The 27,049-nt window shown below is 45.1% G+C and overlaps 1 protein-coding gene across 3 annotated transcripts in view; it reads left to right on the top strand.

Moving 5' to 3' along the window:
• The window catches only part of LOC120905112 (Ig-like and fibronectin type-III domain-containing protein 1), a 115,171-nt gene that overhangs the window by 9,392 nt on the left and 78,730 nt on the right, over nucleotides 1-27,049 (top strand). For 2 of the 3 annotated variants that reach the window (XM_040315837.1, XM_040315835.1), the window contains exon 3: nucleotides 12,033-12,171. The gene's annotated coding sequence lies outside the window, so the exon portion shown is untranslated. The remainder of the gene's footprint in view (nucleotides 1-12,032; nucleotides 12,172-27,049) is intronic. The other variant, XM_040315836.1, reaches the window with a different exon arrangement.

Genomic DNA, 27,049 nt, shown 5'->3' with positions numbered 1-27,049 from the left:
AGGCACAGAATACATTAACAAATAACTAGCGGGCACTGTCCTGCTGTTCGGTTCGCTGTGTACTCGCGCAGACATGCCTTGACCGTGTTCAAATTTCGTACCAGCCCAGCGAGCACACCGGGAACGGCGCTTATGATGAATGATTTATACGGCACTTTGCATGGTGCCTTGCCCTCTTTCTCTGTATCATCTTCGAGTTGCCCCGGGTATGTCTGCCGGGCTTATGCAATATATTCTACTCACCGCTGGAATTGCCCCAAACAGCGAGCTAGTCAAACTAGTGAATTAATATCAATTACTTAGTACCTCGTACAACATTGAGCAACAACGTGTGTGTGTGTTGTGTTGAGCTAGAAGTATAATATGAATACGATATTGATTAAATTGTATTGCGCGATTTCTTATAAGAGTTTGTTCACTTCGTAGGACTATTTTTAACCATCCGCTAAGCTACAGCTGATACACATCCCTTCAGCCTAATGGCCCAGCCTCTGCTCGGGTTACCTTTCCGTCGCCGCATTTCGTGTGCTATCCCGCCACGCGTGCACGTACGCTTCGTACGCTCCGTACGGATTAACTAGAGCGAAAGATAGACCAGAGACAGCTAGGCCAAAACAGCTTGACTGCTTTGCAAATACGATAATTAAATTCTGACCAAACCAGTTTCTACTGCGATCGTGTCGTGGGCCTCTCGGTCTGAGCCTGCAGCAGCCGCCACCAAAGTTCTTTGCCTCCTTATTGGGTTACGGTGTATGGGAGCGCCTTAGGGCCTTTTTATTCTTGACCGGTCAAGATCTAGGCGTTAGGGAATAAGAGGATTTAAAAGGTTGTATGCAGACTTTACGGCTTATATTTAATATAGCAGGAGCTTTTATTCCTGAATTTCATTTAAGAGAGAAAGGATCAACTTCCAAAGAGTGCTAGAGTTATGGAAACGTATCGTCTTTACGTACGGAAACGTATGAAAAGATGGACTTAGTCGTAGAAAAGCTCTCCAAGCGATCCAAACTTCGCCCGCATACCCAGTGTAGGGGCGTACCAGTTCGTGCCAGCTGTGTTGGCATGTGCGAGCTGTGTTACATTACACATTTGCCACCAACCCTCCAACCACCCTATCTCTGTGTGTGTGTATGTATGTTCAAGGTTAATAAATCCACCCAAGCTCGTAGACCGTAGAGCGTTACGGCGGCGGCGAGGGTCGATGTGGGCGAATTCGGTGTGAAGTAGACTGGTTCCCTTTCATCGTACCAGCGGGCGTTACTGCTTTTCAACAAATTGTATAATCATCTGGCGATCGTGGCGGTAGGGTTGAGCGGGCGGAAAAAATCGCTCGAAACGAAGCGAACGGGGAGCCGTGGGGAAGAAAGAAAAAAGGGAAATTGAATACTTGCCCAACCGTATCGCGTATCGGCGTGTCGCTTCCCTCCCCGCCGTAGCAGCGTAGTTTAAGTTCAAGTTCAATTAACTCATGTCAATTACATGATGATCGGATCGGTAGTTGGGGACTAGTTTTTGGAGAGCTTAATGTGTACCGGCTCCTTTCGCTACGGTTGGGCGGCGGGTTTTTGGACCTTTGGTGGTGTGCGGGCTGACTCAAGTGGCCATTACGATGATCCTTTCCCTTTAAGCGGAGGTGGAAGATGTAGCAAAGCGTAGTAGTGGGTGACTACGAGGAATCAATGCCCCAAAGTAACTGTAAATGAGAGGGATTATTTCAGCAGTCGAAGTGGTCTCCAAAGAGCCTGTTACTGATAGGTTGAATGATCTTAATGGGAATGCAAAAAGTCCGATTTTTGGAGCGATTGAAATGGTTTTGTGTGATAAAAGAATGGTTTCCAATGTACCAGAACTTTGTTCTTCTTATCAATTAACAATTTAAACCACATGAACTGGTATATTAACCGGTTTTCAGAGAACGCAAAGCTAGCAACAAACTTGGTCTAGCGATTTGGTTTTGCTACACAATGACCTTCAGCATATATGGGAGGAGAAACTGGCAAGTCATCGCGATGGTTGGTAGAACGAAATCCCCGCACAAGAAGACACACCTGAATGGCAAGAGTTAAAGCACAGGTTGTCTGTAGAAGCTGTATCCTACTCCCAAGCCAAACCAGAGCCAACATACAACGGCCATCTTCTAACGCTCATCTTCCATGTTTGGCATGATTTCGAGACGATGACTTCCAATTTCGTGCTCCACACGCCGTCAAACAAGGTTCTTCAAAGAAAATCCTTACACAATTCAAGCTTCACGCTGGTGTATCACAACGACCAATCAACCATTTCGCCATTTCGGTGGTGGTGGTGGTGGTGTTGGTGGTGATGGCGAAGAAACTTCACTTCCGAAAGCCATAAGAAACCAGTGCTATCGGTCAGTGATAGAATTTGAAGTTCGCAAAACTCTTCGCCCTAAGAGCGATTGAAAAGCCACAGGCTCGCTCGATGGCTTAAAACCCGGAACCCCAAAAACCTTTTCTGTTTTGGTTCACGGTAAAGATTGAACTCGACCCAATGGACAATGTGTCTACCGCATAGGGCTGCTGACTTTCATCGTTTTCGTCTGGGAAGCTGGGAGAAAAAGGATTTTGTGAGGGAGTTGTAACGCACGAAAAGGAGGAAAAGAACTGAAAGAGATTTCATCCATACCCGACTGAAACCCGGGTGTGGCCGAGAGGACACCCGGAAATGGAGCCCGCTTTGGGTGATAATGATGCCGCTTGTTCGTCAGGAGCGTCAGGATGATAGGCAAAACCGGCTGTTGCCATTACGGCGAAGGATGATGTGTTTATGATGTGTTGAGCCGTTCTATCCGCTCTTCCTAGAAGGTAGTGCAGGTAGGGATGGTAATTGTTTTGAAGAATCTATTTTAATAGCAGTCTCGTTGAGTAAATACTAAACGGTTCCTAGAATCTAGACACGAGATATGCTCAAAAGTGGTGTTTGTTTGTGTGTTGCTAGTAGGAGGTTTGTTTTCCAACGATTTTGCCATCTTCCATTTCGAGTACTCGATTGGTGAACATCCTCTTGTGCTGCGGGGTGTCCTTGCATGACGAGGGATAAATGACTTCATTTGGTCATCTCATTAGCGAGCCAGCAACCATTGTACGGCACATTAGCAAACTTTGACAGTTGCGCTCGCCAATTCATCACTGCCAAAGTTCGGCAGGTGGCAGGTTGGGCAAAAAGTCGTTAAGATGCCGTAGAGAGAGAGGGGGAGAGAGCCAGCCATGCTACTAACGAGACTACTCGGGGTCGCGTCGCGTTCGTTGATGAGCGTGCATCTATTTCTTCAGTCGGTTACGCTACGCAGGCGGGCGTTTATTAACGTTGATTGAATTCTCGCAAAACGCACCACGATGCCGCGATGCGTATCACATATCTGCTGTTTTTCCTCAGTTGATGGTGGTGATGGTTGGTGCAAACGAAGGCCAACGCTTCAAAATTCTTGTGCCTAAAGTTTTGAACCCCCCCTCCGGTCCGTTTGACATGGTTGCATGTTAATGAAACGTGCGCGTCTCACGGGGCCAAATGCTGTAACCTTTTTCGTTATCTTTGCCTCGCCTGTCTGTCTATTACGGCAGAAAGATTTTTGCACAACTTCATTTTTCCACCGATCATGTGTAAATGGTATGCGGCGAAAGGATTTTGGAAGTTTTTGGTGTGGAATTTTTACACAATCGGGCACGCCAAAACACGCTGCATTGCATTACAGTTTGTTGTGCGAACGGCTGCCACACTCTATGGATTATGGTTGGTCGGTAAGGAAGGCACAACAAAAAAGTGTTTAAAATATCATCCCATTTTTGGTTGAAAATTGCTAGAACATTGGAAATTGGCGACTTGGTTCCTGTTTACTCATGCTCTTTCTCTCTCTCCCTCACCCAGTTGGGGGTATATTTGAATTGGTTCTTTGGGATATGCAGCACAGATAAGGGTAAGGCGTAAAGGTAGGAACTGGGCGTAAAGAATGCGTAATCAGCACGAAATTAGTGAAAGCTGTGCTGCAGATGTTGCTGAAGTCGCATCGGGGAGTGTTCCTTAGACATTGCTCTCTACAATGCCCCGGTAGCTCCTGCCAAGAACAGACCCACAGACACACACACACACAGTTCCTTCGATCCTTAGTAATTAAGTTCTGATTCGTGTTGTTTCGGCGGCGCTGGTTGGCGCACTTCTGCCGCGCTCCGTTTCGGGTGGAGCTGTTTGACGGCCAAAAGTTTCGCGCTAATTTTTCCGGCCCCAGCATCCAAGGGAACAAGCATAAGTAAGTTAATCTCGGCAGACACTTTCGTTCGCCCGCTTCTGGCCCGGTACAGGCTGATTAGCATAATTTTGAATAGCGAATTGGGTATACGGTAATACGGTGTTTTTTTTCCCAAAGCTTTGGAGTTCATATTCTTTTACAGGGTTTTTTTTTCTTATCTTGTTTTGGTACCGTTATTTTTTATGCCCGCTCTTTGCTGATACGGAATTAAAAGGAATGTTTTAAAAATGAGATCAAAGCGGGACTAAAAATGTTCTTGAGCAGAGCTCAGAACTTCCTTCAACATTGCCAACATGCATATGAACTTGTCCTATCCGATTGGAAATTAAATCCCTGCAGAAACGTCCGCTTGTAACAACCTTCCAACGACTTGCAACACTGTCGGACATTGATTTCGTCAAATCCAGCTCGCTTCTTCTCGGTCCTCTAGAGCTGGACGAAACGCGCGAGCTCGAACGAAACAGAACTCCACACACTCGCACGCCGGTTTCTTATGGGGGCCGGTTTGGCAAGCATGGTTCAGTGACCTTTCCGGTGTTTGGACGAACCGGTCGAACCTTCCGCACTACCTGCCCGGGCGCTTCTTCTCTCCCGCCGCGGTTAAATCGGTATCCCTACGGAGCTTACCCATCTGCGATGGTTTATAATTTTGTTTTGTTAAGGTGCGTTTCTGGGGCGATGCCTCTGGTGCCGGAGCCCTTCGCGTCCCATCCTCCCATCCAGCGACAGATTTCTCACTTAGAAGTCCGGCGGGGGGTTAATCACATGTTATTTTAGCGAGCATGATACAGGATGTTGGCTGGTGCTATTTTGTGTATCTCTTTCACAATTCGTACCTTTCGTACTCTGCCGTTTCGTTCACAATTCCAAGGCAGGACGATTTGGTTCTGTCCGTAGAGTCGTTGCTGTTACAACTGATGAGAGTTGATTTTGTGATCACTGCACTGTACAAATAATGGTTAATCGGATTGTTGTTAGCAATTGAGTTTTTAAACCCCAAAATTCATGACAAAAATATACCAAAAAGACATGGCAATGATTAATGGTTTACAAAGTAGCATGTTTTCCCCATTTTAACAACTAAAACAAACCCTATTATCCGTGCTTCATCGTATTCGCTGCGCAACCGGTAGCCTCTGCCGAGCATGTGGGCCCTCTTTCTTGTCGGACGAGTTTTGCAAACTCATCGAAATCATATCCGAAGTTTTGAAGGAAACACACACACATAGCACGAGAAAACGGTGTATAGAGGTGTGTATTCTCCAGCATAGGAAAGGAAATGAATTATGACATCGATGAAGATTTGCGAATAAAACCATCCTTACATCCCCGACTGCCGACACGGACACGAAAGCGAAAAGGAACCTATCAATCAAGCCCAACCGGCAATAATGATGTCTCATCATTCACGTTGCATTAGGTGGTATCTTCCGGAGAGCCAGACTGAGCCGGCGAATTATTGCCATTGTGATGCCAATGTTTCGGAAGCTTTTTTTTTCTTCTTTCGTTTGTCACATATGAGGTGTCGGAGGTTGTAGCTGTTGGTGTGGATGACAGCAGCAGCTAAAGTGGGGTTTATTGAGAAGCAAATTGGTAGTATTTGCAGGCATTTTACGATACTTGGAATGCACAATGGAGGCGTCCGCTGTAATAGCTGTATTTAGTTGGATTAACACATCATATTAAGCCATGTTAAGGAAAAATTCAATAAGACTTACAGGGAGGTACAAACTGTTACAAACGTGTACTAAAAATGTCTTTGATACAATGAAATCCCGTGTAGTTGTCGTGCTTATAATAGGTATTTTAGATTTGTTCCAATAATTATACTAAAATCATTGTCATTCTTGGCAGGAGATGCTCCAACAACTCCACAAAATTACATTACTCAAATAGCAACGACTCAACTCATATCTCGCCCCAAAATCTTTTATTTAATAACTAATTTCCTGTACTCTTTACTTCAAAGATTTACGTAAAGATATAAGCAACATTATTCCATGTAACTTCATCTCTTAAACGAAAATGGAATGCAATGAAGCTAAATCTACGTCAAATATTTAATTGGATATTGTTCTGCGTCAGCTCTGTTCTGTCGTTTGAACCCAATTCTGCTCCCCAACGATTACAACACCTGCATCATTTTCTAGCAATTTTAAATTTTATTATAATTACAACCATCATGGCAAAAAAAAACCTTCCCCTTCCGAACGTCCAAAGATTATTATGCAGCGAACGTGTCATCAAGCGGGCTGGTTCATAATTTAATCCAGGAATCTTAATCTACCTCGGGCGCAGAAATGGGAGCAATATTCCAGTGATGACTCACGAGACCACTACTTCCACCGAACTGCCAGGAAGCGTCAACTTCCTGACAAAAATCCAGCATTAGGTGGTGGTGAGAAGATGAGGTTTTCTTACCTCCCCGGTTTTGCAGTGCGCAGAGGGTGTGTTTTGTTTGAGTGTTATTTTTTACCACAATGGAAAGGGACCACCAAAAACCCATCGGAAAGAGCCATCAAGCTCAGACTGTGCTGGGCTCTTTCCACCGTGCTGCTTGTGTAATAACTTCAACACGCAGCTGGGAGCTGCTGCTGCTGAGGATTTGATTCCTTACCTTAATAAATTTCAACCCACCGGTGTTAAAACCTTCCCGGTTAGTAAATGACCACAGGATATTCTGTAGACGAAGGAAATGAAAACAAAGATAGAGGGAAAAAACAACAAAAACACTCTCTCTCATTGTGGAAGTAGTAGAAAAAGAAAGAGAGAGAGACAATGAGGGAATGGACTAAAAAAGACAGAAATTAAATTATGCAACGGATCTTGCAGCTTCCATTCTAAGTTGACATTTCCATTTTATCCTGTCCCTGGGTTGGGCTGTGCAAGACACTAAGCGGGGCTAGAGACGAACGTGAAGGAAGCGTAAACCGGAAGGTACCGCCAACTGCTTCTGTCCGGTTCGGTGAAAGTCCAGCATTATGGTTTTTTTTTCCTCCACTTTCACACACACGCACTTCACAAGAACGTTTCCATTCTGTCCAGCACAAAGACAGTGTTCTCTAGTCCCCCCCTCCCTCCTCAGCGAGCGGAGACCATCGACCAAATGGAGCATGCAGACCGGTTCGTTCCGTTCCGGTGGCTGAAAGTGTCGTTCACGGAAGTGAAGTCGAAAAGTTGGGCACAACCGCCCTTTCCCCAGTTTTGGTCTGGAGGATATGGGGTTGGAAATCCACTCAATGAAACAAAGAAAATGATGATAGATAACGATCTACGCTTTTCGCATTTTCCCACCCCTGTTTTCCCTGCCGAACCCCATGGTAGGATTTTCAAAACGCCTTTTTCCAGCACACTAGAGTAGCGTTGCGGCTTGCCGCCCTGCTGTTTTCGACAAGCGGTCCAAGCCAAAGGAATGGACCGCTGGATATCCTTTATTTCTTTGCTTACCGCTTCTTTTCCGCAGAAGGAAAAATATGGTACGGAAGCAGCAACAAAGTTGGAGGATTTTTTCCCTCCCTTTTTTTTTTGGTTTGCTGGGTGCGTTGCCGCACAAATACTCTGTTGCCTGCTGTGCGGCTTCGAAAAACTCCTTCACGCATACGGTACAGCAAACGCACGGTAGAGTGAACATGAATCAACCATACCTCCAAATGCCCGATGGGTTTCTTGGTTTGCTGGTGTAATGTTGTATGGGAGTGTATTTTTTTCTGTGAATGTCTTTGGTGATGGACTGCAGAATGCGATGAAGCTTGAAGGCTGGGAGGGAAAATTGGAACACTCGAAACGTCAGTCCTGTGTTGGAACCATGGGGGAGTCATTTGTTTGGTCCTCGGGTCCGAATTATAGGAAGGTGTCTGTGGCTGTGAGTGTGTCTCAGAGAGGCCAACGAGACGTCCGGAACGAATTAATTTAGTGCTGACCTAAGCTTCCGAATATAATTTCCATCCATACATAAATACATAATGGTGCCGACCGCAGTCAGGTTGTGGTCGCATGGTCGCACAATGCTGCCCGAATACCGGACGCTGCAAGCTGCCAGGGAGGAGTGAGTCTTTCTCCATGAAGCAGGGCTGATGAGGCATGTCTATAGGCGCACAGGTGCATATTTTTCCTGCCACATTGCCTTCGTTCCAATGCCCTGTTGGCGGTATGGTCGAACGCTTCTGCCGTGTATTGTAGTCCGGGCTGTCTTCTGGCTCCGAACCAATGTGTCTATATTTGGTACCGATGAGTACGGTGTCCATGTCTAATTGTTATGTCGTTTGTGGTAGTTTTCTTTTTGTATCGCTCCGGAATTTGTGGTCCTGGGTGGTTGTATATCGTGTATGCGATTTATTATATTGTGTGCCTATAGTGCCAAATAAAAATAAAAATGAAGATGTACGAAAGTAGAATATAAAGATGGCGGCGCTGTCAAAATTGCAAAATATGTGATAATATGTGAGACCCGAAATTGTAATAGAGAACTTTAATATGCTAAAAGGATCAAAATTAGTACCTAAAATGTCATATTATGCTCAAAATTGTACATGTGCCATACAAATTTTGAGCTATTGATCAGTATTGATTTTAACCACTTCTCTTGCACTTAATAGCGTTGATAGTACTGCTCATTTCCGATAGAGGGCGAATTTATTTTCATTTTTGACACATTTATTTGATAGTCGTTTCATTTAAGTGATTTTCTCTCTTTTCACATTAATATGATGTATTATAGAGAGGAACATTTAATGAGAAGAACGAATTATAATGTATGAAAAATAGAAGTAAGTAGACAATAGAAACAACGTTCCAAATCTTTTCCAAAGGAAAAAAAGCAAAAATTCCCCCTTTTAAAACCTCGCTGGACTTGTTTGAACCACTTTTTGTCGGTTTTGTCGTGAAACTGCAACCAAAAGTATAAAGCGACACAAAAAATAATAATAATTTTACAGTCGCTTTCATCAAAAAAACAAGAATAAAAGAAAGAAAGAAAAAAACAATATCCAACAAATTTGGAATAAAATCAGGAACCCTTGCCCAAAGCACGTCACACTTGACCGGAAGTGATCGTAACACGCGCGGAAGGGTTATGACATCACAGTGGTCTGCAATACGGAGACATCAGCACATACCCACACAAAAAAGCCTCCCCAGACAAAGCCTGACAAAATAAATCACACAAAAAGTGTCACAAAGTGAGCTGACCTCAAGTGCTTTTCAGTTTTGCTTGGCCAACATTTCGCTGCCTTTTGTTTTTTTTGTTCATCCCCGCCCAACGGCGACCAAATGCCCAAACCCCGAACAGGCGTGAAAAATACAGCGCCAAAGCTTTTGTGTCAGTGAACTTTTTCCATGGTGCTGGGTGCGAGAAAGTACTCAAACTCCCGAAAGACGAAGCGCCCAAGCGTTCTGGGACGGCTTTTTCCCTCGCCCGACTGGCCCCGTTGAAAGTGTCCGTTTGCCACAGAAAGTAGGGCCCGGCGCCCGGCATGGAAACACAAAAATCCTGCGCCCGTAGAAACCAATTAAGGTTTGACCTTGTGTTTTACGGTTCGGTTCGGTCGTCCGTGAAGAAAAGAAAAGCGGCCCGATCCCGCCGGCTATTTTCACGCTCACATTACATTGACCGAAACGGCGTGTCAGGTTTTTTTTGGCAGGGAAGGGGAGAGAGGCGATCATATTGTCGGGCGAAATGAAACACCTCTTAAAGAACGCAACCAGTCTGACACACGCCAAAAAATGGCCCCTGGCAGGCCCCGATGCCCGCTGGAGCGCGCGTTTTGCGTGCAGTGAAGAAAAACCACTCCTGCAGCAGTGATGCCGGACTGGGCTGGACTCTGCGATGGGGTTTGTTTCATTCTCATCAACCCGAAGCATTTTAATTAAATTAGCATCCAGACAATCGCTTACGGCATTCGCCTGTCAACCTAGCTCTCGAGGGTACTTTTTTTTCCTCTTTGCTCGGCGGATCGGGAGTTCGCACAATAAGAGGCGAATTTCAGACGGCAGCTTCCCGAGTTTTCCGTCTTTTGCAGCGGAGCAAAATGCAGAACAAAGGACGCACGGAGGGGAGGGAGGGTGGTGAAAGTATTTTTTCCCCGCTGTTGCTGAGCTATCCGGGAAATGTTGGTTCGCTTCAGCTTTTCGTTCGCGCATTGTGTTGGGCTTTAGTGCATCGTTTTTTTTTGTCTGCTCTCTTTCCGCAGTGTTAGTGTCCCGATGAGCGTTATCCCAACGATGCACACGAGTGCACTTAAATCTGTTCAAGCGCAATGGAACCAGTCAGTCAGTCGGTAGTAGAGTAGTACGCGGGCGAAGTTGGCTGGTTAGTGTCCCAACCATTCTACGGCTATCATCGTGCCAACCACTCGCCGAACTGCTCCCTGTCCTGGGAGAGCAAACTTTCAGGCCCTCGTCCCTGTTTGGGACGACCCTATCTGCTCACTTGCTCTGAACGTTAACCATAGCTGCAGATCCTTTACGGTTAGTGGCAAAAGGATAGTGGCAGAGCAGCTTTCGTCGAGCCATCTCCGCGCCGGAGCTGTTTGGATTGGATTTGTAAACGCGGTGCGTGGTGCGTGGTGCAGCCGGGGCAGGTCGTAATCAACTAGCAAGGATTATCGTTCCCTGCACTTCCCCGGGTGCTCTGGAGCTGGTTTGACTTGTTTTACATTTGCCCCTTTTGCGAGGCGCATGTGGGCGAGCTCGGCCCCGGTCTGGGATCGGTTTAGGGAAGAAGTCAGTAAAATGAGTAGTTTTAAGAGTATAAATATGCAAACTTCCACTCGTACTCGAGTGCTAATGGTTTCGCTTTCAGCTTCTCGTTCGAACTGGTCGGGGTTTTGCTACGGGCATCGGAGGGTTTGGCCCGCTTGTTGGCTTATCGGGATGCAGCTTCCTCTGCCGCGTGCAGCTGGCCGAGCTTATTGTGATTTGGCTGGGTGGTGGTGGCGGTGATGCACTGGTGAAGATGCAGGAATGCATAATTAATTGCTACAATTTAGCCGTTAGTTATCGTTTCATGACCTTCGGTAATGAACGCCCGGGACGCCTTACGGTGTGTGCTGGCAGTGCCATTCGGCCAGTCAATACGTTTTACGCCACATCTGCAGACAGTTGTCACCAAGTAATCAGCATGATTCAATTACAGAATCGTCTTTATGTACGGTCGCTAGCTTGATTAACATTTTAATGATAAGGGGATAGTTTGAAATTAAATATTGAGTTAGTAGCAGTTCCTTGTACGATGCAGAGTATTTGGTTGTCTATTTAGTACGGATTATTATGTGCCTATTCTGTTCCAGAACGAGTGGGCTTTATTTTAGATATTTTACTTATTTTTTCTTGAATAATTTGTATTTATACCTAAACATTTTATTGCAAACCGTCAATACAAACCAAAACCACTGAAAGGCGGATCACAGTTGCGCCACCTAGCGGAAATCAACCGCACTGACCATGATTGGAGTGTCAATTCAGCTTAACTAGCCGCTGACGTTTGTTTACATTTTAATCAAAGCAACCGTCCCCAAGCAAAAGCGTCGGATTCTGTATCTCTTCATCTATATATGGCAAATATTGTAAAAAAAAGTGTTCAAAATAGAACAAAAATCTTCAAAAATGGCATTAAAAGTGTGATCGTTTCATTGCATGTGGTTTTTGTGTGTTGATTTACAACCAAAACACAGCAACACCATCATATCCTCCAATGCCAGTCTGTACGATTGATTGCATCATAACAAAGCTCTTCTTTTTCTAATAATTTCTATTTTCCTTTATTTTGCAGATAGATTGGCAAAACTGTCCCGAGTGTGCAGTTGTGACGTGTGTTTTGCTGTGTGGTGCTGCAGTGGTTATAAAATAGTGAAATTATCAATCGAAACGTCCAGCAGCAGCAGAAGCAGCGGGTAGCGGTGTGCTTGGCGGTAAGTGCGACATTTACAACACACGAGCGTATACAACACGCATCAAGGGGCCTGGGGACAAGCCGCACGCTGTCCGCAAGGATGGGAGAAAGTAGTAGCAAGGGAAGATTAGCTTTTAGAGCCGTGCTGGATCATCGAATGCTGCCACTGCTGTGGACAGTGCGGTGCGGCAGCTTGATTTATGTCAACGAGCCGAACGATTGCCAAACTCTGGTTTTTTAGAGATTTTTTTTTAACGCGCATCCACACGCATCCGGTGAGGCGATGATTTGTGCACAGCACAGTCAGAGTCGTTTGTCCGGAATGGCATTTTTCCCCGCTCCGTTTTTTGTTCGATACTGCTCTTGGAAAGCGCATCAATTGCAATGATGTCACGCGCCCGAAAATTGAAAGCATCCAATTGGACGCAAAGCGTCAATTTTCCAACAAGGCTCTAGTAACTGGTTTAGCGGGTGACAGGGAACATTTCAATTGGAAAAAGTCATGGGGCAAAACAAAAAATGCAACTAGATTTGTTTGTTCAGATTCGGGGACCGGCTTGTAGCAGAAGTTATGTTCATGTGTGTTGGAAGGTGTTTGTTTCGGGATTAAAAAAAAAAAACACACACACCCATCGATCGAATGACTATTTGAAGGGTTAATTCAAACATTTGCTACATGGTGCAGTCGCCCATGAGCACCGATGTTGCGTGTTTGTGTGCCTTTTTTCCCCCATTTTTCCACTCATACGATTCGTTAATTTATGTTCTCGGGACAGGCAGTGCGCGTTCCCGGGCTCATGTTTGATTATTCCATTCAGGCGAGCAGCGAACAAATTGTTCGTTTAATACCGCCGTTTGCTGCCACCGTATTTTGTTGGTGGGCGTATTTTATTTTTATACTACACGGCAAATAATCATAGGCAAAGTGCCGAGCGTATCATTAACTCGTGTCCGAATGAAGCTCCAAACGCGGAGCAAATGACAGAAAAAAAATCGGAACAAAAACGAACGAATTGCAAGAAAAGCCGCGTGGAAATCCGCCGTTGGCAAATGGGGGAAATTTCGGCCCTGTATTTACGCTGCCAAACCTTCCATTCCCTCCTAAGGGGCACACACGCACACCTCCATTCGTGTGTGTGTGGTTTATGATACTGCGGGATTGCGGCGGCAAAAAGCAATAGACTTTAATTAACGGTCCTAGAATACCGCACTCGTGTGGGGCGACCGCACACGGAACGCAGTGGCACACCGCGGGCGACGATGCCCGGGCAGGGCTTTAGCGCCAGTTAAACCGTACCCGCTGGGATACCCCCCCCCCCCCAAACGGTCGGCCAAATTCCGCTTGAAAGCGAGCGTGATGTGCGTTGCGTTGCGTAGCTTCAGGCAAAGCGCGCCGAGAGGTCGCGAGTAGGCACGCGAATTAAAAATAACACCATCCCTCCCCCCCCCTCCCCCATTGGTGTACCCTGTGCCGTGTGCCGCAGCGTGATGGAGTGTGAAGCTTACATTTGTTTACATGCTGGAATTGACTGCCCTTATCCCCTCCGTTTTTGTTTTTGTTTCGGTGTTTGGGATATGTTGATGTACCGAACAGAGGCGGGCAATGTACCCCCTATACCGAACTTCCATCCCCTTGTCATGTTAAAATGTGTATGTGTGTGTGAGTACGCTTTCCGTTAATGTTGCTTTCTGCTTTCGTGTCATTTTAGCAACAAACGCAGCTCGAGAGAGAGAGAGAGAGAGATAGAGGAGATACACGCACACGCCACGCTAAAACCCTTTTTTACATGAATGGAAATGCAATCATAAATTGGTGAAGCAACGCTTCGTAATCTACCGCTCTCTTCCCCGTACTTGCTGCATAAAAACATAGCACGCTCATTAAATGCTCATGCTGCTCACTCTCACGCACCGCTCCCCCCACCCCAAAGCATTGTACTTATGCACGACGGCACGATTAAAATTATGTAATTACGCGTTTAGCAGTGAACTTGTAAATTAATGAAAATAATCGCATATGTTGGCCGCCTCCCCTCGTGGCGCTCACCGGTAGCGCAGCTCTTTTACAATGAATGGATTTGAAATGGGCGCCTGGGAAATGGCTGCGGTGCGTGGTTGACACTATTATCTCTTTTAATATCATTAACAGTGGTTCACTCCACTCCATCCCCTAGCTGCCACCCGCTTGTGGCGGAAGGAAACGTGTGTTGCCGGTTCGTTAGACATGCGCTGGCACAAGCTGGAAAGCTTTGTTTTGCTTCAAAACGGTCGTTGGTGCATATGGCCATGTTTTTTTTCTTTTTCTGTTTCGCCCGCGTGTGGGAGTTGTGGTAAGCACACACGTCACATTTCGCTGGATGCCCAGACAAGAGCCATCTATTTGTGAAGGTAATATTAATATTCGTACAGCAAACGCAATCTGCTGCCGGATCCGATGTTTGATATGTTTGAATGTTTTGTGTTTGTCTTGCTCTGTGTGTCTCTACTGCCATCCTGTACGGTGCGAAGACTCTTAATCCGCTCGTTGATAACGCGCGTGAGCATATGGGATAGGGAAGAAAACATCAAATCGGATTTTTTTCTGTCGACTAACGCTGGAGTATATTGACTCAGCAGAAGCTCGGATTGCTTGGATTGTGTACGCGGTTCGGATCGCCGTCTGGTGTCTAAAAATACATTACAAACACGCGTGGTTCGCGCGCGCCTGCTCGCGATACAGTCTGTTTGCGTGTTTAAGCCATCGATCGAGCACAGATGGCAAAAGCAGCGGCGGATCTAACGGTAGGCGGACTAGGCGGTTGCCTAGGGCCCCGCCGATTTAGGGGCCCCGTAGATCGCCATTCTATAGTATGCCGTATGGACAGAGTACTAGCGACAAGGGCCCCCGGAAGGATGGCCAATGGGGCCCCGAGGCTGGCGAATCATTTGCACCCCCCCCCCATCAGCAAAAATTTTAGAGTTTGCGACTGATGATCGAAGGGGCCCCGACGGCATTTCAAGTTTATTGTTCAATCTCCCAACAGCAAGTTTAGTGACGTTACCCCCCCCCCCTCCCCCCCCCAACAACATTTATCATTTACAGAGGGCCTCAACTCGTCGTTCCGCCTAGGGCCCCCGATACCCTTGATCCGCCACTGGGCAAAAGATGATCTAACAAAAACATATCGTGTGTGTGCTAAACGCATCCGAAGGTCACCGTCGGTCGATGGCTGGATGGTTGGTATAAAGCACAAAAACCTGCACGACCCCGGGGAAGGGATAATTATGAGGTGGTGGGGTGTTGGGCAACCCTCAACGCTGCCACTCCTTTCGGGAGTTTCGATTCGCACGATCTTTGAATTACGGAATGATGACTTTTGACAAGTAATACTCGCGCTACTCGCTCATTCCCATTCCCAATAAATGTAGGTTTCGGTTGCACGAGACGGATTTCCGTCTGGATCGTTCTAGATGTGGTTTTCAATTCCGTCACGGGAGAGACGAAGCATCGGTGTCATCAATCCGTCGTCTGCATATTCGTTTTGGCGAAGGGAATAATCGCAAATCATTCGTTAGCATGTCGGGAGATATCCGTTCGGAAGGCTTTGGAAGGCAATTACGATTCGTTTCATGACATTTGAGAGGTTTTACAACACCGGCAAAGCGAATCAATGTCGAATTGTTTTGCAGAGGAGTAGCATTAGACATACAATAGCATTCACTTGCTCTGGAATTGTTGATCTTTACCAACAAAGTCTATCTATTGGGTGCAATAGATGTTAATGCTTTAATAACGATTTTGCCTGCTTGTAGGAAAAGAAATACTAAACAAGATAATTGCTTTCCGTGAACATCTTTTGGAAGGTAACTATTTAAGCTTACATGCAAAAATAAATCCTTGAGCTCGCAAGGTCTGTTTTCAGTTATCCGGAATTTTTGCCATGGCGGACGAAGACACGCGTGAAGGCATGTTAAAAGATCAATCTTCGATTTTTATCAATTCTTCCTCAGTTTTCGCGACAGTATTGTTAGAGTAGATCTTTTGAATCTTTTAGAAATTCGATGTTGGACCGGTTGGCGGACTATGATGTCATATCGAAATTCCGCCGAAGTTCGCCTAAAATTGAGGCCTAAATCGTATTGAGTTTTGGAGTCATTGCTTGCCGCTGCGAAGGCAGTAGACACAATTTCTGCTTCCTGATATGTTTGTTCATGTTTCCCAGGTACTATTTCACTGTTTGGCCAGTTGCATCGACCTCCAAGCCATGCTATTGCACCAATGTAGCCATTTGTCCCTCGGTCTTCGGGCGACTTGAGCTCAGGGTCGTCGGCCATTCGGAACTAGGCTTTCTTTAGATGCTCTGATTGTTGTCTAAGAGTGCCACGATGTTGTAGATACCGGAACAGGCTTATAAGACTTCTAGAAAGAGTCCACAAAGGACACACACGCTTCTAAACGAAGTTACTTTAGTTTTTAGGCCATCACGGTTAAACTTAGACAGATAGAGGTGTCAAATTTTGTCTACAGACTCATGGGAAACTCTTATTGATAGTGCAATTAACGTTTTGTTAGTGTGGGTTTAGATAAACCCAAAGAAAATCGAGAATTTTTGTCTATTTTTTGAATGCAAACGTTACTTTACGAATGAAAAGGTTAGCCGTAACTACCACCAGAGCTATGCGTAATATCCCTATAATCCATCTGGTCTTGGTTACCATTCATTCATTTCCTGCCGAAAGGAATTGTATCACTCCATCCGCTCCCGAAAGCACAACAAAAATTCCCCGTCAACTAGTGGAAAACTTTCTTGTTAGAAACCCATTGCAAAGCACTAAAAACGTAAACTCCATGCTTTTTTGGGGCACAAACGATGATGGTCTGGCGCAGTAAACGAAGCGCGGAGTCTTGATTTTATGTGCTCCCCCTCCCCACCCCGGTGTCTGCTTCTTTATTCAACCCGCATGGAACAAATATGCTCTCTGCTCCTTTCATATCGCTGCACACGCTGTGGATTCCGTTGACATTCCGCACTATTGGAAGTGACTCGTCCTCGTCATGCCGGCACAGAAAGCACATAAAGCTCCTGTCGGGCTGTACACTGTAGTGTAGTGTACCGTCGTCGCCTAGTTGGGCCACCGTGAGATCCACCTTTCCTGAGACGGAGGGGGCCTCCCTTCATTCCACGAATCGAGCGGCGCCGTCTTCGTCATAGTCGCCCATAAAAATCTGTGTCTACGCAATAAACGGTTTAGACTTGATGGCAATGTGTACACTTTGGCAAGAATTTGGCTACAATCGCCGAGCGAAACGCAAAAACCGATTTGTGCAACAGCCGCAGCATTGGGTGGTAAACATGGGACAGTGTGGTAGTAGAAGTTTAAATTGACATCACTTCGGTTCGCTCTTTGCGTTGCGGTTGGTGTTAGGACGCAAGAAAGGACCACTGCCGTTTCGGTAGCATTTCGATAGGGCGGGATACGGTACGGCAGCAATTTTTATGAAAATTTTACTGTCAATGTTTATCTATTTCAATTGCAGTTGTTGAAGCTGGGGTGGAAAGGTGGCTCGCTAGCTGTGTCGATTCATTTGCTGATTGAATTTTTCGTGTGCTTAAAATGGGCTTTAAATGGGCGCTATTAAGGTGTAGCGTCTTTTCTGATTGGGGCAAATGCTTATTGGCTCTTTTGATGCAAATGCTTTAAAATTGTATATGTTTGTTTTTTGATTATTTTCTTATTATGGTGGAAATAAAACACAATTGTTAAAGTTTATTTCAACCATTTCAGGAGCATCACAAATACTGGTTAAAGGACAATTTTCGCCTTTGCTAAAATTAACCGTCATCGTGTAGTACTACTGCCCTCTCCTGACTCTGAAAATGACTCTCCCCGACAAAACGCCCCCAAAACCATTCTACCGTGTTAACTGATGATGATTGTAAAGTTTATTATTATTATTGGAACACAAAACCGCCATTCTAGGCCCTGAATGAAGATCCCATCGGTCCCATTAACCGGGCCGGTTTCCATCAAAACCTGCGCTCCCCGACAACACGGCAATAAATGCCTGCTGATCATTAATTTTTATCCTCCCATCGTCGAGGGTGTCTTTCTTTTTCTGTTTTTGTTGTCGCCCCGTGGCAAAAAAAAACACAGGAGAGGCGGGGAATGGCCGCTGTACAGCCCTCCCTCCTGCAAGCCGCGGGCGCACGTAAAACTCATTGACCTGTAGGGAACCATTTGGTGGAAAATCGAAAAATCAATTCCATTTCCTCCCTATGCCTCTCGCTGCTCCATCGTACAGGAACATGCCCCTTTTAGTTGGCAAGAGGAAGGGGGAGTGAACAGCGTGCAAGCAAATGAGTCATGGTGTGAATTGCGCCCGGGATAAGAATTTACGATCGATTTTCACGCCGAAATGGATTTATTTACTGAGTGGCGGTGATTAATGTTCAAATGGAATTAATCCTTTCGATCATCGGCAAACCAGGGCCGGATTCTCATTTCGGCACCCAACCCCCACCACGGTTCTGCTCGGGAGCCGTGTGGCGCTCTTGTTGAGTGCGGGTGAGCAGTAGAAACAAAAAACAATAAAAAATGCTTCGAACACCCGTGGAATCACTAAATTACACTCGGAAAATATGCCCCCTCCCCCGTCAAGGGGATGAGGGAGGGAAGTGGAAAGCAAGGGTGGTCGAATGGAGGGAAATGGTTCATAATTTCGCTGCCCGATTACAGGTTAGCGAAATTAAAATGCAAATTATGTTGGCGCCAACTATTTATGAAGTTGCAAATTAAAATCATTTGGTAGTAAAATAATTTTATGCGTTCGCACCTGCCAGGTGCAGGCGGTGGCTGTGGGTGTTTGTGTCAGTTTATGGATATTTGCCGAATGGATTGGAGGTTTTACGGTTAATGCGGTGAAGCACTTTTTGGATGCGTCCATTATTTATGGGACTGAAAAACTTTGGCGGACCAATTAGACAAAAATCAGTCGCAACGGTGGGTTTAAATTAAGTTTTTTGTTGTTGTTTATTTAATGTGAAAAAGTGTTTGTAGGTTTATTGTTTATCTATTTATTTATTTATTAAATTATTTTAATTTTTTATTTTTTTACTATTATTTATTTTTTGTTTTAAATATTGTGCTAAACACGTTGTTGACAAGGGACATGGAAGAAACTGGAAGCGAAATTCTCCAACTAACTTATACTCTTTTCTTGTTGGATTGATAGATTCGTTTACCTAATTGGAAAACTGTATCAGATTATTTGCAATAGTTTAAACTTTAAATTGATTAATATTTATTTCAAATTATTCACATCTGTGGCATATTTGAACTACAAATGGTTCATTTCCAAAAGAGTGTTTTAAACAAATTATAGGAAAAAGTCAAACTGTAAAACAATGAATTAAAAAAATTATAATTAAAATTTTGAATGAAGTTTACATGATTACAAGACTCGTTTTAATAAAATCAATTAGCCAACAATCTATGTAGATAATCAAAAATACATTAAAACGTGCAGTATTTGTAGGGAATAAACTAAACTCTAAACTAAATTATTAAGAGAATCTTCTTTAAAATCTGCACAATCTTATTTGCGCACCTAGTAATTTTACAGGAATTAACATAAAAGAAAACCAGTGCCAACCCTCCACAAATGGTACCAGCTTCGTTGAAATAGAAAAATAAGTGATAAAAAATCCGATATTCTCTGCCATCTCCTGGTACAACAAAATCCGGCGTTGATAGATAAACTAGGTTATAGGTGGCTTAGCCGAACGGCCGGAAAGGGGCTACGGCTGTTTGATTACGTTGCCCGTACGAGGCTAAACAACCAAAACCGAGCCCGTCTGCGTCTTCACACCCGCCAAGTGCTTTTTGTGTAGAACAGAGCCTCACTTCGGAGGGAGGGAGGAGGAGAAAACGGGAAAAAGTAATAAAATTCGATCCCTTCAAGGGTTCGCTCGCCAGTGCGCCAAAAAAGCTAATCGCCAAAAGGGTCGACACCCAATCTATATTCAATCATTTCGGCTCATTTCGAAGTCAACAACTGGCAGCAGCAACAGCACCTCAAACAGCGCAAAAACCCCATTTCCCTTGGCAAACTCTTCTTCACACCCTGGCATTACATGGTCGCCCCGAGTGTCTACTTTCGCATCCCTACCTTCTCACTAGCTCCTTCTCTACTGCCGCAAACGCATCATCCTTGCCATTTCACTAGATTATCGCTGACATGAAAGATGCCCCTATCTACCACACCGGGACAATTGTTTGCATATCGCTTCCCCAGCTCCATCATCACCCAGCTCGCAAGAAGAACGCACCGAGAACGCAAACATAGTCGTCGTCGTTGTCGTCGCCTTGCGAAGAGGCGCAGAGGCGACACGGCCACTAAAAGGTCCCGAGTGGGTCGTGAAATTTGTTACCCCGCACGATAAGGGTTTACGAGCGCACGCTTTCCGCCCGGTCCACCCGCGCCGGCGGATGCTGCAGGCTGCTGCGTGAGAGATCGAAAGCCGCCGCCGCCTGAGAACGGTGTCAGTTTTCTAGCGAGAATCTATTGTTACCTGTAAATTAATTGGCTGTAAAAAGGTGGTGGCCTATTGCTTGGTAGGGATTTCTTTTTTGCGTTTGCTTCTTTTCCTTGTGGCTTCAGCTGCGTTTTCTAGGGCGTAGGTGCTTGGAGAAGCGACGATTTAACGACAAAACCATTACAACAAACGCACCAGTACACGCCCAAGACGCTGCCAAATGGGGGACAGGTGCGCTGACAGGTTGCGGCCGCGCCTCCCTTTTCGTCGGATGGGTTGATGGATGGCTTGTTGACTATGGGCCGTATTTAATAATGAGAAATTATCAATCATTCTTCGCCTTTGCCGTAGCATATTCTCATTTTGCAGTTGGGAGAGATATGAGAGACGTTAGGCTCACGTTTCTTGGAGAATCGTTTCAGTGCTTTTTTGGCCGTAGCTTTAAAGCCCATGCCGTAGGGTTGGGTCAGAGCTAGCTTTAAAGCACGTGCCAGTGGTCGATTGGGGACTTGAGGATAGCAAACGGTGTCATTAATTGGAGCATTCCAAGCCAATGAAATGGTAGCACAATGTGATGTACTGACAGGAAGTAGAGATCAGCATCATTTTGTGCCGTTGATTGATTTATGTTGCTAACAGTAAATTCCAACCGTAGTATTTACTGTTTGAGGGTTTGGGAATGTAGACAGCATCGTTAAATTTTTGTGTAAATTGTAGTGCTTTTGAATCGTGTTAAAGGTTTGTTATATCGTACAGTCCTGTTAAAAATCAAGCCATGTCCCTTGTGGATAACTTCCTTGCTTATCTTTCGAGACACATATTAAAGTGACGGATGTTCCTATATAGAGTAGGCTTTTGGGAATAAAATAATTCTTGTTTCGCAGACGTGGTTTAGGATTTACAACCATTTTGCAGACTTGATATGCTAAGGAAGTGTCCGAAACCGGTCACAGTATCGCGCCTTCGTCTACCATTCTGTTATCTAAATCTTATCATTCTGTTCTTCTCATTAAGATTATAGTTGAATCAAATAAGAGAAATGTAATGCGTCGCTGATTTATGCTGCTATTGAATTGACGAAGGGCATTATTATTATAAATGACACTAATTTGGACACACAAGAATGGATTCAGCTTAATTTTTGAAGCACGTTTAGATTTCGTTTTGGGTATTTTGGGGGCAGCAAATATTCATGTGCCCAAGACTAGTTCAGCATCATAATGAGCCATTAATCTGTACTTATCAGACGTGATCTTCATCACCCTTTCATCAGGTATCTTTAAGATGTGATTTGATTCGTCATCCTAACAAATGTGGCTGTAAAGTTGCTTAGTACATTTAGGTACATCCAGTCTATAGAACCTCGTTTTCAATGGTAATTGTGCTCAAGTTCCAGAATGGTCGAGCTACAATGATTTGTTTGCCTGCAAAAAGATATCGCCAAGCTAACAGGCTATTTCTGTGGTTTCTAAGACAATTTTGAGATCGTGTCGTTATGCACAAAAACTCTACTCTTCAAATCCCCAGTGCAAAGCTCAAAATGTAACTGTTGGACCGTTAGATGAGTTCATTCAGCTTTAAATATTTCTACAAAATATTGATCCACATCAAGAATATTGTTTTCGTTGCTTTGACAAAGTGATTTTCATAATTTCCAATTCCTAATTCCATGGTAATCTTATGCAAAGTCACGATCAGAACAAACATCTACTCTAAGTAGCAATGAATTGTAAAGCAAGATATCAATGTCAAGTGACAATTTCACTGTCAAGCAAATGTAAGCAACTCAAGGACACCTGGAAAAGAACCTTTGCATCATCCACGATATTCATGGTTGGCATATGAATATCAATAATACAGCAGCAGCAACAGCAACAGTGGCAGGACGTCGCCGTTACCAGCCCCGTCTCAAGCATCTTGCATTTATTGCTTTTCCTTTTCTGAGAACCACGCTTCACTGAATCAATATTTGCCTCTAAATATTACATGACGAAGGGAATTTTCGCTCATATTTGTGTTTCAGCGTTTTCTTTTCCCACCTTCTGTCAAAATAAAAGCAAAACCTCCCGACTTAAACCGAAGGTAAATCCCCGGGCCCCCCTCCCCGCATCTTCACCGGCATGAGGTGCCGGAAAGGATTGGCATTCGGGCGGATATGGTTTGCAGCAGTGCTCCAGCACTCCCCATCCGCCGGCGGGGATTTACAGGTTCGCCTTGTCTTAAAACGCCTATATTTGGGCGTGTACACTTCAGCACACCACGCGTGATTACGTTTGGTCGGTTGCGTATCCAAGAAGAAGTGGTTTATCTGGTTTTCCTCGTTTCCGGAAAATTTCTCGTTCCAAATTGGCCGTCGGTGTGTGTGTGGGCCGGTGGGTGCGGGATTACAGACGAATCAATATTGATAAATTGATTTGCAATTGATTTTGCGCCCGGGGGTAAACGTGTCGGTAGCACGGACAAGGACCAATGGCTGGGGGAGATTTCTTTGAGTTGGATTTATTTCTTTAAATGATTCTTTGAAGCAGGTGGCTTGTTATACTCATTGACTTCATTTCATCATATCATGTTTGTAGTATGCCACATTTACCGAGCAATACAAATTTCTTTGTATTGTATTGGATTAGTGTCACGTGTGCGCCAATTCAAAGTATAGTGATACTGACACCCACCAGTAAGTGCAGGAACTAATTTGGATGATGACTGTTGAAATTAAAAGCAAACATTCATAAATGTGTGCCACAAATCAACTGAAGCAGCTGTGCTTGCAAGACATGATTGCAATGAGAACGTAATAAACGCCGTATGATTCAATGCCACTACGAGCATCTCGTACACTTGCCACTTTGTATTGGAAAATTGATCAGAAATTGTAGGAAATCAATCATTTTGCTCCAAGTACAATTCTTACCACGACGCAGACGGCTGCAGCTAGCAAAACCACCAACTCAATCAATACTCAAACGTAAAATAATCATCCCCGGTGTGTGCAATCACATTTCATCGTGGTGCGAAACAACCGAGCCTCCTTCGCCATTACTCCGTATGACTTGAATCGGAGCCCTCGTGTCCAACCGGCTGATGGAAAACGATCAATCGAATAATTTCCTCTTCGGCTACTGGCCTTTGCGTTGAGTCAAGCGTTTGCCGTGTCCAGTGAGTGCAACGAATTAATGTAAGCAGTCCATTAACCGAATCCGGTGCATTCATCCCCTCCCGCTGTGGAGTAGTGCTAACCGTAGGAGCGCGTCGAAGATTTTCCACTCCACGCCATTGCGGGCGAACGCGCAGTGCCTTGATTTTCACGACTATTTACTTAGATACGGGAGGGAATGAGTTGGGAGTAATCGTGAAGTGAGGAAAGCAAACGACGGCCAACGGCGTCGATCTATGGTGAATTCAACGCACTGGCACTGCTTCACTGCTTCGGCCATTGAACGATTGCATTGCGCTGCAGTCCACGCGGGGCCGATTTCGATCAACGTCTTCAACTCCAATAATTCCAGCAACCCATGGAGCGGAGCAGTTATTCGCGAAGAAGATGGTTTTACGTCTACTAAATCCATCTACGGCGCACCCACCCGTGCTCTCTTCTGCTGGTGCGCTGCTGAGGTCCACCACAGATAGCAGCAATGTGTGAGCAGGTTGCGTAACGTGCGCCAACGTCTGCAAGACCAAAATCTTTAGCCACAGGTTTTGCCTATTAGGAAATCTGGAAACCTATTCGGAACAGATCCGCAGAGGTGCAGCACCGTACGGCTCAGTAAAGCACATCTCATTCGGTAAATGTGGCAGTATCGGAAGGGTGGAGGTTCAATTTACGAGGTGCCACTTTTCACAATCCAGTACCATCCGGTGACAAATGGTTTTACACCTTGCGAGATGGACAGTGAATCTGACCGTGACCCAGAACGCAACGGCGGACAGGCAGGGCAGACATTGCTGTGTAGACCCTTTTGATGGAGGGGTTGGGTTCGTCGCAGAACGTAATGCGGGCGGATGGACAAAACGTGCCGCTAGGGCCCGTGTATGTGGTACCGTGTGGAGATGCCTTACTGGGCGGCATACACACACACGCACTGACCGCACAAGGCAAAAAGCCGTGGAACGACCCAGCCGTGTGTGGGGCAGGTCAGCAGGTCTTGGAAAACAGCCAGCGTCTTTGTACGGTGGTGGTGCAAGCACGCGCGAGAGCGCGATACTGTTTACGGTGTTTTTAGATCCACGTGATGAGATGCAGCAGCTGAAGATGATCGTGTTGCGCGCACTTGAAGATGGTCACCACCAGCCCCAGTTAGGAGGTGAGGAGATGAGAGCCTTGAGGGTCTGTGAGGTTAATGTTTGTGTTGACTTGTTTTGGAGTAACATTAATTTGGCTCGACAGACAGATACAAACTGGTTCAATCTAGTATATTCCAGCGTTTCTTGCGATTAGTTTTATTCGATTTGTTAATTTTCTACGGTTATTAGTATCTATTTAAGCTTTGTTACTGTTACTGGCTTTGGCGGATCATCAAACAAAAGTCAGTGTCCGAATGAGACTTTGTCCACAACCGGCGTTGTGCTAAAAAGAACACTTTGCCAAGGCGCCACGAGATCCTACTCTGGTATTAGCTGCTAAATTTGAAGCAGGTTGTGCTTTTTTCTTGAATTATTTGTATAGCTGCTAGTTACAACTATCATGTATCACTTCTTTTCACGTTAATATAAATCTTTAATACATTATTCTAGTATTTCGTTTTTTTTATTTGCATTAAAATTTCCTTGTGACAAATTAAAATTATTATTATTATTCATCCTAATAGTAGTAGTGAACAGGAGACGCATGAAAATAGTCATATTTTATGATTACGTCAGGAAGTTTTCGTTTGTAAATATTTTTTTTAACAAAAATAATTTAACTTAAACTCAATTCACACGAATGTTTTACACAAAATCACAAAAATGTGCCAATCTGTCTGATAGTTGATTTGATAAACAGATTTTTTCAAGATTTCAAATATCTCCTATCATAAAACTTCGAATTTATTACAAAAACTATTCTTGGTAACAATTGGCATCACTACATCTATCCTATGAATATGTTTCTGTTGCTAATATTAAGCAATCATGATGTATAATTTAAATACCCGAATCTGAGTAGAAAGTCTGAGTAGAAAAATGTGTCTTCCTTTCCTTCGGGCAATAGTTAGTGCATTGCATTCCCTTACCCCTTTCATCCACGGAGGAAGACGGGAAAACTTGTCTATAAATTCTACTCGCACAATATGTCTTGCACGACAGGAAATGTACCCAACATCTGTACAGTGTACAGTCGCTTTCCCACACGATGGCCTAAGTCTCGCTCTCTCTCTCTCTCTCTCTCTCTCCATATGATACATTTGTCACACTATTCGCATAGTATTGTCCGTCCCATTCCCCGGGCGTACGGTATAGTCCCCGTGATACGCATTGTAACTCAAAGCCACCATATTATACATCGTAATGCATATTTATGTTAATGTTTTCCGGTGGCAACATAAAAATGACAAATGTCGCAAAGTTGCCGCTGCTGCTGCGGCGGGCTTCGGCACATCGAAAGGTTTTAGCGAAACCTATTCGCCGGTTAGCCTGTGTAGGCAAGCACGGTACGTGTAACGCCGATGCAACTGGCAGCCGCCACCGCAATTCGATTGGTGGATTTTCCGAATTTCCAGTGGCAGAAAACTCATTTGCGAGGCTGTCATTCAGCGAGCCACGATCGATTAGCTACGGCGATATAAAGGCGTCGGTTGCAAGAAATTAACTTTTCGCCCCGGGAACGAACGATTCCGCCGTATGCAGCGCGCGAATGCATCGATTTGAATTTCGCTCCGAAATGCTGAATGTGCTCTGGCCCACAGTAGGGGATGGGATGTGCACGAGTGCGCGATACCAGGTCGGAAAGTCATTTCAGTGAATAATTCATTCGCAGTTTCCATCAAAGGGACAGGATCGGAGACGGGATGAAAATTGCCACCGTAGGTCACCGCGTTCTCTCTCTGTCCGTTCGTCCCGCGTTCGTCCAACGATTGGAGCAGCTGAAAATGATGGTTACCAACCTGGCTGCTACTGCTGGAGCTGGTGCAGTCGGTGGCAGTGGTCGTGTAACGAATTGTAATGGTTCACAGTGGAGATGATGCTGCCGAGATGTCGATGCTGGTACCGCACACCGCACCTGAGCAGCATGCTTCAAGAGTACAGCACTCTCTCGCAGTACCCCGCCATAAGACAAAGCAACCGATACGTCGAGTTGCTGCAAATTGCTTCATGAATTTGTCATACATTAGCATCTCAGAACCGCAGATCCCGTGGCAGGGCGGGAGGTTCTCCGTTCGGAACCTTCAGGCGCTGTGCTGTGCA

The sequence above is a fragment of the Anopheles arabiensis genome, chromosome 3 (genome assembly GCF_016920715.1).
Source record: "Anopheles arabiensis isolate DONGOLA chromosome 3, AaraD3, whole genome shotgun sequence".
Lineage (NCBI taxonomy): Eukaryota > Metazoa > Arthropoda > Insecta > Diptera > Culicidae > Anopheles > Anopheles arabiensis.
This window is presented reverse-complemented; position numbering and strand designations above follow the sequence as displayed.